Source organism: Meles meles, chromosome 4 (assembly GCF_922984935.1).
Source record: "Meles meles chromosome 4, mMelMel3.1 paternal haplotype, whole genome shotgun sequence".
NCBI classification, from domain to species: Eukaryota; Metazoa; Chordata; class Mammalia; order Carnivora; family Mustelidae; genus Meles; species Meles meles.
The window spans coordinates 7,622,610-7,639,673 of NC_060069.1; the positions used below are offsets into that span (position 1 = coordinate 7,622,610).

The 17,064-nt window shown below is 41.9% G+C and overlaps 1 pseudogene; it reads right to left on the reverse strand.

Annotated features, from left to right (window-relative positions):
* Positions 1 to 4,515: 4,515 nt before the first annotated feature.
* LOC123940034 lies at positions 4,516 to 16,724 on the reverse strand (annotated as a pseudogene).
* Between the last annotated feature and the right edge of the window lie 340 nt (positions 16,725 to 17,064).

Below are 17,064 nucleotides of genomic sequence, written 5' to 3' on the forward strand. Positions count from 1 at the left end.
ATGTTAGATCCTTTTTCTCTCTAGCCCAGGTAAAATTACATAATGTACCATTTCCTTTTCTGCCAAGATTATGAACTGTTTTTCCAGTCCTTAAATAAATAGTTTATAACTTTAAGACTCCAGCTCTCACTGGCTCCTCCTGATTATTCAGAATCTCTACATCAACCGTTTCAAGCTTTGGCTTCCACTCTTAGACTCCAAATGTCCTAATGCCAGCAAGTCCTTGCATGCAAATAGTTCTAAGCACAGGAAGTTCTCTCATTTAAGAAGGGAAGAAAGCTTTCCTTGATTATTCTTAGTTTCTCCTCAGAATTGCTATAGTATTTGTTTTTTTGTTTTTTTTTTTAGATTTTATTTATTTATTTATTTGACAGAGATCACAAGCAGGCAGAGAGAAAGGAGGAAGCAGGCTCTCCCGCGGAGCAGAGAGCCCGATGTGGTGCTCGATCCCAGGACTCCGGGATCATGACCTGAGCCAAAGGCAGAGGCTTTAACCCACTGAGCCACCCAGGGGCCCTGCTACAGTATTTCAATGTGACACTTCAATTAGAATCTTATATTCCTCTGTGGGTTTTCATGTGCATCAATCTGATGACCAACATTCATTAATTCAACAAATATTCCTTAGCATATACGTAGTATGTGAGATTCAGGAGCAAACCACCTTTAGAAAGCATGCTTTCTCACAGAGATTAAAGAGGCAGGACTGGGGCGCCTGGGTGGCTCAGTGGGTTAAGCCGCTGTCTTCGGCTCAGGTCATGATCTCAGGGTCCTGGGATCGAGTCCCACATCGGGCTCTCTGCTTGGCAGGGAGCCTGCTTCCTCCTCTCTCTCTGCCTGCCTCTCTGCCTGCTTGTGATCTCTGTCAAACAAACAAACAAACAAACAAATAAATAATAAATAAATAAATAAAAAAAAGAGGCAGGACTGTCTAACAGACTGAACTGTGCTGCACACACACAGGCAGATTCAGAGGTTGCAGCCTAATCCCCAAAGTGACAAATTGGAGATAGGGCTTTTAGGGAGGTAGTTAGGTTAAGCAAGATTGTACAGCTGGGGGCCCTAATTCTGGCATCTCATGCAGGACTAATAAATATTAGATTCTTAACCTGGGGGCCATCATGGCTAGAATGGGCATGGGCACAATTTGGTATACGTGCATTTTCAGGGCAGAGCTCAGTTTTACAACTCAGGTCTGTGACTTACCACCCAAAAAAGACAAACCACTGTTATAATCTAAACCTTTCCAAGTCTAAATCTATAATTCTAAACATTTCACCCAGCAGTGCTTTAATACACATCGCTTTATATCAGGAATTGGCAAAACTTTTCTGTCAAAGTCCAGATAGTCAACATTTTAAGCTTTGTGAGCTGGGTCTTTGTGGTATTGTGTCCCAACCATTCTCAGCTCGAAGCCATACAAAAATAGGCCATGGGCCATAGTGTGCCGATTCCCACTATGTAATCCTAAAAAGACTTTTTAATCTGGATCTATCAACAAAGTAAGCCAGCCAGCTGTTTCCACATCTCAGCATAAACCTCACCTCTAATGCAGCAACCCATGATCAGGAGGGAACTCCTGACCCCAAGCTTCTCTCTAAAAGGTGAAGGGTTTGAACCCCACATCTGGCACCCCAACTTTTAAGACCTGCCCCTCAGAGATGAGCTCCCCAAACATCTAGCTTTGAAAGCCAAAGAGGCTTGCTTCCACAAGCCCACATGGCAACAGCAATCCGAGAAACAGCTTTTTAAAGGGCTGACATGGACCCATCCACTCTGCGGCCCAGAGCAGATGCAGCTGACTGAAAAGTGCCCCGACCTTTTGTGAGAGAGGCCCAGTTGCTTATCTTAAAGCTTCAGCCTGAGGGGCAGGCATCCAATTGAAGAGGAAGGACCTACTTAAATACCCTCCAAAGTCTGAGGCCTGGCAAGCACCATCTTGCGCTTTCCCTCTGCCACTCCCAGCCACTACTATTTCCTGGAAGGGAGCTTTTTCACACGTTTGGTGCGTCTGGTGCCCCAGTTTTTGCAGCAGCTGCCACCCAGGGAACACCTCTTGATCACCTGGCTCCCATGGGATGGTAACAAAAGCAAAAACGGTTCTTAATTGGTTCTTGCCTCAGCGACTGAAATTCAGCCTCAGACTTCTTGTGAAGGAGGCCTGGTTGCCTACCTGAAGGCTTCAGCCTGAAGGACAGGCTTCTAATCTAACACATCTAGAGGCCTGTGGGCACTGTTCCTGCCCTCTCCTCCTGCCCCAGTCCAGGTTACTGGCATCTCCCAGGAAGGAGTTTATGCACTCTTCTGGTGCCCATGTTTGTGTGGCTTCTGTCCAGAGGACATACCTGGTCACCTGGCTCTGGTGGCCAGCAAGGCTTACATTCACAGGTCTCGTAGCAAATGCATAAAGAGTTATTCACTGGGTACCTCCTGGGGCACAGCACGGGGACAGCAAACAAACATACCCACAGTCTTTCTGTGTGAGGTCTCAGCTGTAGCCTGAGGGGCTGTTTTCTAACTAAACACTAAGCTAAGACAAGGACCAACTACAATCCTTTCCAGGGACCTCAAGAGCGCAGTAGTATCTTCACACACTCCCTCTGCCTAGCGCCGAGTCATCAGTATCTCCTAAACAGGAGCTTGTGCACACATCTGATGGCCCATTTTTGTAACTATTCCCTGGGAGATAATAGTTGACCACCTGGGTCTGGTGGCACACAGGGCTTACATTCCCAGGTCTCATAGGGCTGTTAATAATCCCAGAAACAGTTCTAAGCTACCACCCTCGGCACAGCATAAACCTCAGACTGAAATGCACCCCCAGTCTTACTGTGAGAGGCCAATTGGCTTCCTTATAGGTGTGGCCTGAGGGGCTGGCTTCCAATTAAACCCACATCTGGAGGCCAACTATCATCTGCAGAGACCAGGATGGGGGTCCAGTGGGCACCATATTTTCATTGTCCCTCTGTCCCACCCCAGGTCACTGGTGTCTTTGAGAAAGGAATGGGTATATACATCTGGTGCTCCAGCATTTATGGCAGACCACCCAGAACATCTGTCCCATGATAGCCAGATTGTGGTGGCTGGTGGGGCTTCTGTTCACAGGTTCAGTGGGGCAATAGCAAAAAAAAAAAAAAAAATTTAACAGGCGATCATCCCAGGACTCAGTGCAGAGGAAGACCAATGTGCCCATTTCCATTCCCCTGGAAAAGATATATCTGTATACTTTAAAAGTTATTGTATGAGGGTCTGGCTTCCAATCAGAATTTAGGTGCTGACCAAGATCCTCCCTTTGGGACCCTGATAGTTCTTGGCACACTTCAGCTACTAGGAGTCAACTGATAGTAAAGTATGCTGCTTGGACAATCACAATGGTTCAAGAGACACCCAAGAGCTAGCACCAATAAGGATCATCTCCTACACAAGACCGCACCTTCAAACTGTGTTATCTAATGCACAGAAACTAACAGACTCAAGGAAAATTAAGAAAAGAAACGTTCCCAAAGGAAAAAACAAAAACACAAGATAAAACCTCAGAATAACACCATAATGAAATGGAGACAAGAAATTTACCTCGTAAAGAGTTCAAAATAACGGTGATAAAGATTCTCACCAAGCTCAAAATAATGAAGTTAAAATTTCAACAAAGAGAAAATATAACAAAGTACCAAACAGAAGTCACAGACCTGAAGAATACAGTAACTAAAAAAGTACAATAGAGGAGCACCTAGGTGGTTCAGTTGACTAAACATCCAACACTTGATTTTGCTTGGGTCATGATCTCAGAGCTGTGAGATCAAGCCCCTTGTCTGGCTTTACACTGGGTGTGGAGCCTGCTTAAGATTCTCTTTCCCTTTCCCTCTGCCCGCACCCCTGCCCCCTGCAGTCTCCCTTTCTTAAAAAAAAAAATTATACTAGAGGGGTTCAACAGGAGGTTAGATGAAACAAAGATCAGAGGGCTCAAAGACAGGAGAGTAGAAGTCATTGAATCAGAGTATCAAAAAGAAAAAAGTGAATATAGCTTAAGGGACCTAGAGGACATCATCAAGAAAACCAATATATGCATTACAGGGCTCTCAGAAGGAGAAGAAATGGGGGCAGGTGGGAGGGATGGGGTAGTGCAGAAAACAGATATGAAGAAATAATGGTTGAAAACTTCTCTGACCTGGAGGAGGAAACAAGCCCAGAGTTCCAAATAAGAGGAGCTCAAAGAGACCCACACAAAGACACATTATAATTAAAGTGTCAAAAGTTAGAGACTACAAGGCGGAACTTGAAAAGATGGTGGAGTAAGAAGATCCTGAGCTCGCTTCCTCCCACACACACATCAAGACTACAGCTAAATATAGTGCAACTCACTCTGAAAGTGACATGAAGACTGGCAGAACAGCTCTTCCACAGCTAAAGATATACAGAGAAAGCTATATTGAGAAGGTAGGAGGACAGAAATGTGGTTGGGAACCAAAATTCCCAGTGTGGCCACCCACAGATGGGGAACCACAAACAGGAGGATTATCACAGGTACAAGGATCCTCTCTGAGGAACGAGGGATTCAATCCCTACATCCAGCACACCCTGCCTTGGATATTTGCACTGGGAAGACAAGCTCCCATAATCTCTGGCTTTGAAAATCAGCAGGGCTAAATTCTGGGAGACCAGAAGGATATAGGAAACTGGGACTCCACTCTTAAAGGCAAAACATACTATATCACTCACTCCAAGAACTAGCACAGAGCCAACAGTTTCAAAAGCACCTGGATTATATGTGAAGGAGATTGATTGACCATAAGGCATGTGCCAAAGGGGCAGGGAGCTCTAAGAACTTTCTCCAAGGATGGAGGTGCTGACACACACCATTTTTCTTGCCCTCCTTCAACCTAACTGCTCCAGTGTTGTGGGAGCCACTCTAACACTCTACATCTTCCTAGCTAGGGCTGCTCACCCCACTCCAGCATTGCCCTCCATACCCACCCCACTCACCCTGGCAAGGTGCCCCTCCAAATGAACTCCTGCCCAGCCACATCCAACTGACAGCTCTGATTGAGACCAGCATCCTTCCAAAGTGACTACTACCCTAATACACATGTGAGACAGCTTTTGCCAGGACCAGCAGGGAAAGGGAGGCAACCCTGCCCACAAACACATCACCAAAAACTGTGGCAAGGACTTGCAGGGAGCTGCATGGGAGACTCACCTCACCCGACAGCACACGCAAGCAGCTACAGCAAGGTCTCTCAGCAGACTATGCGGGAAGCCAGCCCTAACCACCAGCAGGTCTGCAGCTGTTGCGGCCAAGTCACAACAGGAGGACACACACAGTCCACACATGGGAAACCACCACCAGGCCTTCTACATAAGGCCACTACCTTCAAGACCAGGAATATAGTTGACCTAATACACAGAAACAAACACCTAGTGTCAAAGTGGGGAGACAGAGGAATAGGTTCGAGATGAAAAAACAAGAAAGAACCTCAAAAGGGAACAAAACAAAACCGAGATAACCAATCTACCTGATAAAAGATTTCAAAGTAATGGTCATAAAGATGCTCATCAGATTTGAGAGAAAAGTGGGTGAACTCAGTGAGAACTTCAACAAAGAAAAAATATAAAAAGAACCAATCAGAGCGGAAGAATACAATAAAATGAAAAATACACTAGAGGGAATCAACAGTAGATTAAAGGATGCAGCACACATTCGTGATCTGAAGACAGGGTAGTAGAAAGCAACCAAGTTAAACAGCAAAAAGAAAAAAGAATTTTAAAAATGATAGGTTAGGGGCGCCTGGGTGGCTCAGTGGGTTAAGCCGCTGCCTTCGGCTCAGGTCATGATCTCAGGGTCCTGGGATCGAGTCCCGCATCGGCCTCTCTGCTCAGCAGGGAGCCTGCTTCCCTCTCTCTCTCTCTGCCTGCCTCTCTGTCTGCTTGTGATCTCTCTCTGTCAAATAAATAAAATCTAAAAAAAAAAAAAATGATAGGTTAAAGAAACCCTGTGACAATTTAAAACATACCAAAATCCCATTATAGAGGTCCCAGAAAGAGAAGAGAAAGGGAGCCAGAAAAGGTATTTGAAAAAAAAACAAGAACTAGAAACTTCCTGAATCTGGGAAGGGAAACATAGATCCAGATTCAGGAGGCACAGAGATCCCCAACAAATTTAACCCAAGAAGGTCCACACCAAGACACACAGCAATTAAAATGGGGCGGGAGGGGAGAGGTGATAATAAGAGAATTTTAAAGGTTGCAAGAGGAAAAAAAAAAAGACAGTTAACTCCTGAGGGAACCCCCCCCCCCCCCCGTAAGGCCATCAGCTGATTTTTCAGCAGAAATTTGCAGAACAGAAGAAAGTAGCATGATGTTTTCAAAATTCTGAAATGGACAGATCTGCAGCCAAGAACACTCTATCCAGCAAGACTATCATTCAAAATAGAAGGAGAGATTGAGTCCCCCTACCAAATTAAAGGAATTTATAACCACTAAATGAGCCCTACAAGAAATGTTATGGGGAACTCTGAGTGGAAAGCAAAAATTGAAACAGTAAGAAAAATAGGAAGCACAAAAGCAAAAAAAATAAGTGTATCTGTAAAAATCAGACAAGAGGAGCATAAAGTAAACAATGTAAAATATAACAAGTATCAAAATGTGGAAAGGAGTAAAGAATGAGTTCAAAATTAAGTAATATAGGCTTGTTATATGCAGAAGATGTTATATATAAACCCAATGGTAACCACAAATCAAAAACAGTAATAGGCAAAAAATAAAGAGTAAGGAATCAAAGTATATCACTAAAAAAACAAACAAACAAGCCAGGAAACCATGAAAGAAAGAAAAAGAAGGATGAGAGGGAAAACTACAAAACCACAAAACAAGTAACAGAATGGCAACAAATACATATCTATTAATAATTAGTTTGAATGTAAATGGACTAAATTTGCTCCAAGCAATAGACGTGGTGACAGAGTGGATAAGAATATCGAGACCCATCTATATGCTGCCTACAAGAGACTCATTTCAGACCGAAAGACACTTGCGGATTGAAAGTGAGGGAGGGGTTAGAGAAACATTTATCATGTAAATGAGTGTTGAAAGAAAGCCAAGGATCAGGGCACCTGGCTGGCACGGTTGGTGGAACATGCAGTTCTTGATCTCAGGGTTATAAGCTTGAGGCCCCTGCTGGCTGTAAAGATTGCTTAGAAATAAAATGTTAAAAAAAAAAGAAAGGAAGGAAGGAAGGAAGGAAGCCAAGTAACAATACTTATATCGGACAAAATCGACCTTAAAACAAAGAATGTAAAAAGAAATGAAGGACATATATAATATGTAATAAATAACAATAAAGGGGACAACTCAACAAGATATAACAATTACAAGTACTTATGCACCCAACTTGAGAGATCCCAAATACATAATATAGTTAATAACAAATGCAATAATTTCAGAACTTTAATATACCACTTACTTGATAGACAGGTCATACAAACAGATCAACAAGGGAACAGTGGCTCTGAATACACACTGGACCAGATGGGTTTAACAGACATATTCAGAACATTCCATCATCAAACAGCAGTATACACATTGTTTTCTAGTGCACATAAAACATTCTCCAGAATAGATCACATATTAGGCCATTAGGCTACAAACAAAACCTCAACAAATTCCAAAAGATCAAAATTGTACCATGTGCCTTTTCTGACCACAATGCCATGAAACTAGAAATCAACCCCCCCCACACACACAAAATCTGGGGAGATTATAAATACATGCAGGTTAAAGAACATACACTTCAACGATGAATGAGTCAACCAAGAAATCAAAGCAGAAATAAAAACCTACATGCAAACAAATAAAAATGAAAAAAGAAGCCAACACCTTTGAGATGCAGTAAAAGTTGTTTTAAGAGGGAAGTTTATAACAATACAGATCTAACTTAAGAAGAAAGAAAAATCTCAACCTAACTTTATACCTACATGAGGTAGAAGAAGAACAACAAACAAAACCCCAAACCAGCAGAAGGAAGGAAATAATAAAGATTAGAGCAGAAATAAATGATACAGAAGCTACAAAAACAATAGAACAGATCAATGAAACCAGGAACTGGTTTTCTGAAAAGATCAACAAAATTGATAAACTACTAACCAGACTCACGAAAAAACAAAACAAACACACACACAACAACTGGGAGAGAGAGACAAAGGACTCAAACAAAATCACAAATGAAAGATAAATAACAATCAATATAACAGAAATACAAACAATTTTAATACTATGAAAAACTGCATGCCAAAAAATTAGGGGCACCTGGGTGGCTCAGTCTGTTAAAGCATCTGCCTTTGGCTCAGGTCATGGTCCCAGGTCCTGGGATCAAGCCTCACTCAGGTTCCCTGCTAAGCAGGGGGACTGCTTCTCCCCTGCCTGCCATTCCCTCTGCTTGTGCTTGCTCTCTCCCTCTCTCTCTAATACTTACTTGTTTCTTTCTTTCTTTGACAAACTAGAGAAATGGATAAATTTCTAGAAACATATAAATTACTAAAACTGAAGTAGGAGACTCAGTGAAAGCCCACTTCAGGAGAGAAAAGCAAGACGGCCGAGGAGTAAACCTAAATTTCCTCTGGTCCCAGGAGTTCAGCTAGATAATTATCAAACCATTCTGAACACCTACGAACTCAACAGGAGATCCAAGAAAAGAATAGCAGCAACTCTATGAATAGAAAAGCAACCACTTTCTGGAAGGTAGGACATGTGGAGAAGTGAATCTGAGGTGATAGATGGGAAGATAGATAGGGTGGGGTGGGGGGCGTTCCCAGCAAGCAGTGGAGCAGTGGAGCATAAAATCGGAACTTTAAAAGTCTGTTCCACTGAGGGACGTCGCTCTAGTGGCTAAGCGGGGGTGTGGGGGTGGGACACACCTGCTGGGACACTGTGGTCTCAGTCACAGAAAGAAGGGGGGACCAGAGTGCTGCAGACCTCCCATGTATCAGAACGGGGAAGTCGACTACAGAGATGAGCTGAGCAGTGGGCTCTCAGCTTGGGGTTACCTTAAACCATGATCCATGGCACTGTCAGACCACTACACTTCGAGCAGGGACCCCACAAGTGGCAGATCCAGGGAGACCACCCCACCTCCCCCAGGAGGAACACGTACCACAGAAATCTGCTGCTGTTTGGAGTCTCCAAATGGGGCCGTGTGCCAGCGATAGAAACACTTGGTCACAGGCTGAGCAAGCATGGACCGCAGCCAGAGACCAGGGAGACAGAAGTGACTAACAGTACTGCTATTCAACACAGTACTAGAGGTCCTAGCCTCAGCAATCAGACAATAAAAAGAAATAAAAGGCATCTGAATCGGCAAAGAAGAAGTCAAGCTCTCATTCTTTGCAGATGATATGATACTTTATGTGGAAAACCCAAAAGACTCTACCCCAAAACTGCCAGAACTCATACAGGAAGTCAGTAAAGTGTCAGGATATAAAATCAATGCACAGAAATCAGTAGCATTTCCATACACTAACAAGACAGAAGAAAGAGAAATTAAGGATTCAGTCCCATTTACAATTGCACCCAAAACCATAAGATACCTAGGAATAAACTTAAGCAAAGAGGCAAAGAGTCTGTACTCAAAACTACAGAATACTGATGAAAGAGATTGAGGAAGACACAAAGAAATGGAAAAATGGGGGCACCTGGGTGGCTCAGTAGGTTGAGCCTCTGCCTTCAGCTCAGGTCATGCTCTCAGGGTCCTGGGATTGAGCCCCTCATTGGGCTCTCTGCTCAGTAGGGAGCATCCTTCTATCTGCCTGCTGCCCTGCCTACTTGTGATCTCTCTGTCAAATAAAAAAATAAAATTTTTTAAAAAATGGAAAAATGGTCCATGCTTATGGATTGGAAGAACAAATATTGTAAAAATGTCTATGCTAACTAGTGTAAACTACACATTTAATGTAATCCATGTCGGGGCACCTGGGTGTCTTAAAGTAGTTAAATGTCTGCCTTTGGCTCAGGTCATGATCTCCAGGTCCAGAGACTGAACCCCACATTCGGCTCCTTGCTCATCAGGGAGTCTGTTTCTCTCTCTGCCTTTGTCTCGCCCCCCTGCTTATACTCTCTCTCTGTCTCACTCTCAAATGAAAAATAAATAAATAAATAAATAAATGCAATCCCTATAAAAATACCATCAACTTTTTTCAAAGAGAAGGAACAAATAATCCTAAAATTTATATGGAACCAGAAAAGACCTCGAATAGCCAGAGGAATGTTGAAAAAAAAAAAAAAGCCAAAATTGGTGGCATCACAGTTCCAGACCTCAAGCTCTTATTACAAAGCTGTCATCATCAAGACAGCATGGTACTGGCACAAAAACAGACGTGAAAATCAATGGAACAGAATAGAGAGCCCAGAAATAGACCCTCAACTCTATGGTCAGCTAATCTTCGACAAAGCAGGAAAGAATGTCCAATGGAAAAAAGACAGCCTCTTCAATAAATGGTGCTGGGAAAATTGGACAGCCACATGCAGAAAAATGAAATTGGACCACTTCCTTACACCACACATGAAAATAGACTCAAAATGGATGAAAGACCTCAATGTGAGAAAGGAATCCATCAAAATCCTTGAGGGGAACACAGGCAGCAACCTCTTCGACCTCAGCCACAGCAACCTTCCTAGAAACCATGCCATAGGCAAGGGAAGCAAGGGCAAAAATGAACTATTAGGACTTCATCAAGATAAGCTTTTGCACAGCAAAGGAAACAGTTGACAAAACCAAAAGACAACTGACAGAATGGGAGAAGATATTTGCAAATGGCATAGCAGATAAAGGGCTAGTATTCAAAATCTATAAAGAACTTATCAAACTCAATACCCAAAAACCAAATAATCCAGTCAAGAAATGGGCAGAAGACATGAACAGACATTTCTCCAAAGAAGACATCCAAATGGCCAATAGACACATGAAATATGCTCAACTTCACTCAGCATCAAGGAAATACAAATCAAAACCACAATGAGATACCACCTCACACCAGTCAGAATGGCTAAAATTAACAAGTCTGGAAACGACAGGTGTTGATGAGGATGCAGAGAAAGGGAAACCCTCCTACACTGTTGGTGGGAATGCAAGCTGGTGTAGCCACTCTGGAAAACAATGTGGAGGTCCCTCAAAAGGTTGAGAACACAGCTACACTACAACCCACCAATTGCACTACAGGGTATTTACCCCAAGGATAAAATGTAGTGATCTGAAGGGGCACATGTACCCCAATGTTTATAGCAGCAATGTCCATAATGGCCAAACTATGGAAAGAGCCTAGATGTCTATCAACAGATGAATGGATAAAGAAGATGTGGTATATATATATACACAACAGAATCCTATGCAGCATCAAAAAAAGAAATCTTGCCATTTGCAGCGACGTGGATAGAACTAGAGGCTATTATGCTAAGCAAAATAAGTCAGTCAGAGAAAGACAATTATCATGTGATCTCACTGATAGGATGAATTTGAGAAACAAGACAGAGGATCATAGGGAAGGGAAGGAAAAAATGAAACAAGATGAAACCAGAGAGGGAGACAAACCATAAGAGACTCTTAATCTCAGGAAGCAAACTGAGGGTTGCTTGTGGGGGGAGTGGGATGGATGGGGTGGCTGGGGAATGGACATTGGGGAGGGTAAGTGCTATGGTGAGTGCTGTGAATTGTGTAAGACTGATGAATCACAGACCTGTACCCTTGAAACAAATAATACATTATATGTTAATTAAAAAAAAATTTGGGGAGCCTGGGTGGCTCAGTTGGTTAAGCAACTGCCTTCGGCTCAGGTCATGATCCCGGAGTCCCGGGATTGAGTCCCACATCGGGCTTCCTGCTCCACGGGAAGTCTGCTTCTCCCTCTAACCTTCTCCCCTCTTATGCTCTCTCTCAAATAAATAAATAAAATCTTTAAAAACAAAAAAAAAACTTAAGCAGGAAGAAATAGAAAATTTGAACAGATGAATTTCCAGCAAGAAGATTGATACAGTAACCAAAAATTTCCCAACAGCAAAAAAAGTCCAGGACCAGATGGTTTACCAGTGAATTCTACCAAACATTTAAAGCATTAATACATAGTCTTCTCAAATGACTCAAAAAAATAGAAAAGGAAGGAAAACTTCCAAATGCATTCTATGAGGCCGGTGGCAACCAAAATCAGATGAAGACACCACCAAAAAAAAAAAAAAAAAAAAAAAGAGAGAGAGAGAGCTATAGGCCAATATCTCTGATGAACAGAGATACAAAAATCCTCAAGAAAATTCTAGCAAACTGAATCCAATACATTAAAAAAGTCATTCACCACAATCCAGTGAGATTTATTCCCAGGATGCAAGTGTGGTTCAATATTCACAAATCAACAACATGATACATTACATCAATAAGAGAAAGGATAAAAACCACATGATCATTTAATAGACACAGAAAAGGTATTTGACGAAGTACAATACCCATTCATGATAAAAACCCTCAACAAAGTAGATTTAGAAGGAACATACCTCAACATAAAAAAAGCCTTATAGGAAAAAACCAGAGCAACATACTCAGTAGGGAAACCTTGAGCTTTTCTCCTAAGGTCAGAAATAAGGCAAGGATGTCACTCTCACCACTTTTATTCAACACACAGTCCTTAAAGCGCCAGCCACAACAATCAGACAAGAAAAAGAAACAGACGGAATCCAAATTGGTAAGGAAGAAGTAAAACTTTATTAACAGGGGCATGATACTATTCTAAAGAAAACCCTAAAGACTCCACCAAAAAAAAAAAAAACAAAAAACAAAACTTACTAAAACTCATAAATGGCTTCAGTATAATTGCAGGATACAAAAATCAGTGTGCAGATATATGTTGCATTTTTATACACTAATAATGTAGCACCAGAAAGAGAATTAAGAAAACAATCCCATTTATAATTAAACCAAAAAATAATAAGATACCTAGAATAAACCTAACCAAAGAGGTAAAAGACCTGTATTCTAAAAACTATAAAACACTAAAGAAAGAAACTGAAGACACAAAGAAATAGAAAGACATTCCATGCTCATGGATCAAAAAAGAAATATTGTGTGTAAAATGTGTATACTACCCCAAGCAATCTACAGATTTAATGCAATCCCTATCAAAATATCCAATCATATAGTTTCATAGAACTAGAACAAACAATCCTAAGATTTTTTTTTTAAGATTTTATTTATTTATTTGACAGAGAGAGATCACAAGTAGGCAGAGAGGCAGGCAGAGAGAGAGGAGGAAGCAGGCTCCCTGTGGAGCAGAGAGCCCGATGCGGGGCTCGATCCCAGGACCCTGAGATCATGACCTGAGCCGAAGGCAGCGGCTTAATCCACTGAGCCACCCAGGCGCCCCAATCCTAAGATTTATATGAAACCCCAAACGACCCCAAAGAACCAAAGCAAGTTTGAAAAAGAAATCAGAGGGATAGATGAACCATGAGAGATCGTGGACTCCAAGAAACAAACTGACAGTTTTAGAGGAAAGGGGGCGTAAGGGGGATGGGTGAGTCTGGTGATGGGTATTAAGGAAGGCACAGATTTCATGGAGCACTGAGTGATATATATAAACAATTAATCTTGGAACACTGCATCAAAAACTAATGATGTATTTTATGGTGACTCACAGAACACAATAAAAAAAAAAAAAAAAAGAAAAGCTGGAATAGAACTACGTATTCACCTCCCTCCCAAAACCAAAAACACCTAATTCAAAAGGATACATACACCCCTATGTTTATTGCAGCATTATTTAAAATAGCCAAAATATGAAAGCAGCCTGTGTCCACCAAATGGATGGATAAAAATGTGGTTTGTGTACACACATACACATGCATGCACACACATACACAGAGGAATAATATTCAGCCATAAAAATGAAATCTTGCCATTGCAATAACATGAATAGAACTAGAAAGTGTAGGGGCACCTGGGTGGCTCAGTCAGTTGGGCATCTGCTTTCAGCTTGGGTCATGATCTCAGGGTCCTGGGATTGAACCCCACATCAGAATCCCTGCTCACTAGGGAGTCTGCTTTTCCCTCTCCTTCTGACCCTCACCTCACCACACTCATGCATGCACTCTTTCTTTCTTAAATAAAATCTTTTTTTAAAAAAAAGAACTAGAAAGTATAATGCAAGGAGAAATAAGTCAGTCAGATAAAGACAAATACTGTATGATCTCACTCACATGTGGAGTTAAAGAAACACAACAAGACGAGGGAGGGAAAAAAAAGAAAAAGAGACAAAACAAAAAACAGACTCTTAACTATAGAGGACAAACTGGTGGTTACCAGAAGGGAGGTGTGGAGGGAGATAGGTAGAATAGGGGTGGAGAATAAAGAGTACACTCAACCATGATGGGGGGGAAAACTAACCAAATTGTCCCAAAGTCATATATTAAAAAAACTTGTTTTCACCCTTGTTTGGGCTTTTGATTCATTATTTTGGTCTGCACTTGGCATGTATTTAATCTTTTATTTAGAGTTTGCCATGATTTTAAAGAACGGGATTTGCAAAATCACAGACTCCAGCAGTGCATTTTAACTTTTTCTCATGAAAAAGTAAATCATTCACCTTTGAGAATTTTTCATTTGAAATTCTTTTTTTTTTTTTTTTTTAGATTTTTTATTTATTTATTTGACACAGAGAGAGATCACAAGTAGGCAGAGAGGCAGGCAGAGAGAGAGGAGGAAGCAGGCTCCCCGCAGAGCAGAGAGCCCGATGCGGGGCTCGATCCCAGGACCCTGAGATCATGACCTGAGCCGAAGGCAGCGGCTTAATCCACTGAGCCACCCAGGCGCCCCTCATTTGAAATTCTAAGAAGAGTTTTGCGTGCTATAAAAATCACTCAGGTTTTTAAATTATTCTAATCTAATAATGATATTTATGGATTGTCAGTTAGCACCCATGTTAACGTGTTGAAATGGCTATTGAATTTTCCCAGCATTAGAAGCACACATACATCCATATACAGAGATAATAGTCAGCAATTCTTTGAAGATATTGCTAATATTTTTTCCACGATTTTTAAACTATTAAATTACTAATCTAACTTTAAAAAAAAAAAAAAGACAAAGCTAGAGCTACCACAATTCCAGACTTCAAGTTATATTACAAAGTTGTAGTCATCAAAACAGTATGGTACCGGCACAAAAACAGACACATGGATCAATAGAACAGAATAGAAGACGCAGAAATGAACCCACAACTATGTGGTCAATTAATCTTCAAGAAAGCAGGAAAGAATATCCAATGTAAAAAAAAAAATAAAAGAGTCTCTTCACAAACGGTGTTGGGAAAGTTGGTCAGCTACATGCAAAAGAATGAGACAACCACTTCCTTACACGATATACAAAAATAAACACAAAATGGATTAAAGGGCTAAATGTGAGACCTGAAATCATAAAAATCCTAGAACACAGGCAGTAATGTCTCTGAACATTATTCAGCAGGGAGTCTGCTTCACTCCCTCTCTTCCTGCTCACATGCACACATGCTCTCGCTCTCTCTCAAACACATAATTTTTTTTATTTTTTTTTAAAAGATTTTATTTATTTGACAGAGATCACAAGTAGGCAGAGAGGCAGGCAGAGAGAGAGGAAGGGAAGCAGGCTCCCTTCCCTGAGCAGAGAGCCCGATGCGGTTCTCGATCCCAGGACCCTGAGATCATGACCTGAGCCGAAGGCAGAGGCTTTAACCCACTGAGCCACCCAGGTGCCCCAATAAATCTTTTTTTAAAAGTGAAAATAAACTATCAAGACTACATCAGAATAGCAAGATACTGCACAGGGCACACATTCAAACAATCAATGACACGAAAAGCAACCTACAAAATGGAAGAACTTCTTTGCAAATGACATATCTGATAAAAGGTTAGTATCCAAAATATATAGAGAACTTCTAAAATTCAACACCCAAAGAGCAAATAACCCAGTTAAAAAATGGGCAGAAGACATGAATAGGTACTTTTCCAAAGAAGACATCCACATGGCTAACAGACACATGAAGAGGTAGAGGCTCAACATCACTCATCAGGGAAATAAAAATCAAAAGTACAATGAAAAGAACTATAATGAGATACCATCTCACACCTGTCAGAATGCACGGTCTCATTCTGTACTTTGTATTCTTCTCCTAGTTCAGCTGACCAGTCCACAAGGACAGCCCTCATCCTCTTAGTGATGTCTGGCTGTTTCTTCTTGTAGCCCACTTTAGGCTTACATTTAACCTCCATTTCCCAAAGGTACATGGGAACATCCTCATGGTAGTCTGGGACGTCACTCATTGACGCTCATTGGCTTTTCATCTTTTAGCCCAGTTGATAAGTCCACAGCATGTGGTGACGCCAAACTGCCATCCATGGGATGGTCAAGAGGTAGCAGTAATTTTCTTGGTCTAGGTAAAGGAATGGCTGAATTAAAAGCCCAGACATTTTCATGTTCTGGTTTGTTTTTGTTTTTTGTTTTTTTAGTTTCAGCTGACCTCTTTGGAGTCTCTTCTCCTGCTTCAACTGCATGAATGGTAAATGCAAGGCCATTAATGGTTTGCTTTCCAGGAAGGAACTGTGCCATACTCATCATTTATAGGAAGATCCGTAAGAGGTGCAACCCATTGTGTCTTGGGCCTCTGCTGTGGTGCTGGAATGCATGGGTTCCTGCTCTTTGGTACCGCCAGCCTGGGGTGGATAGGCATTGCTGGGTGGGTGGTGCCTTCTCAGGGTTGAGATGGTTTGATTTTGTTTTGTTTTGTTTTGTTTTGGAGAGAGAGACAGAGCAGCAGGGGAGGGGCAGAGGGAGAGAGAATCTTCAGCAGGCTCCATGCCCAGCACAGAGCCCAATGCAATGCTCAATCTCACCACCCTGAGATCATGATCGGAGATGAAATCAAGGGTTGGAGGCTTAACCGACTGAGCCACCCAGATGCCCTGGGGTTGAAGTTCTCCCGGCACCATATGCCAGCCTGAGGTCCAGACTCAGAGCTGCTCAACATCACTGCTCCCGGGGTCGTGGCGGGATCAGCCTGTGGCACCAAG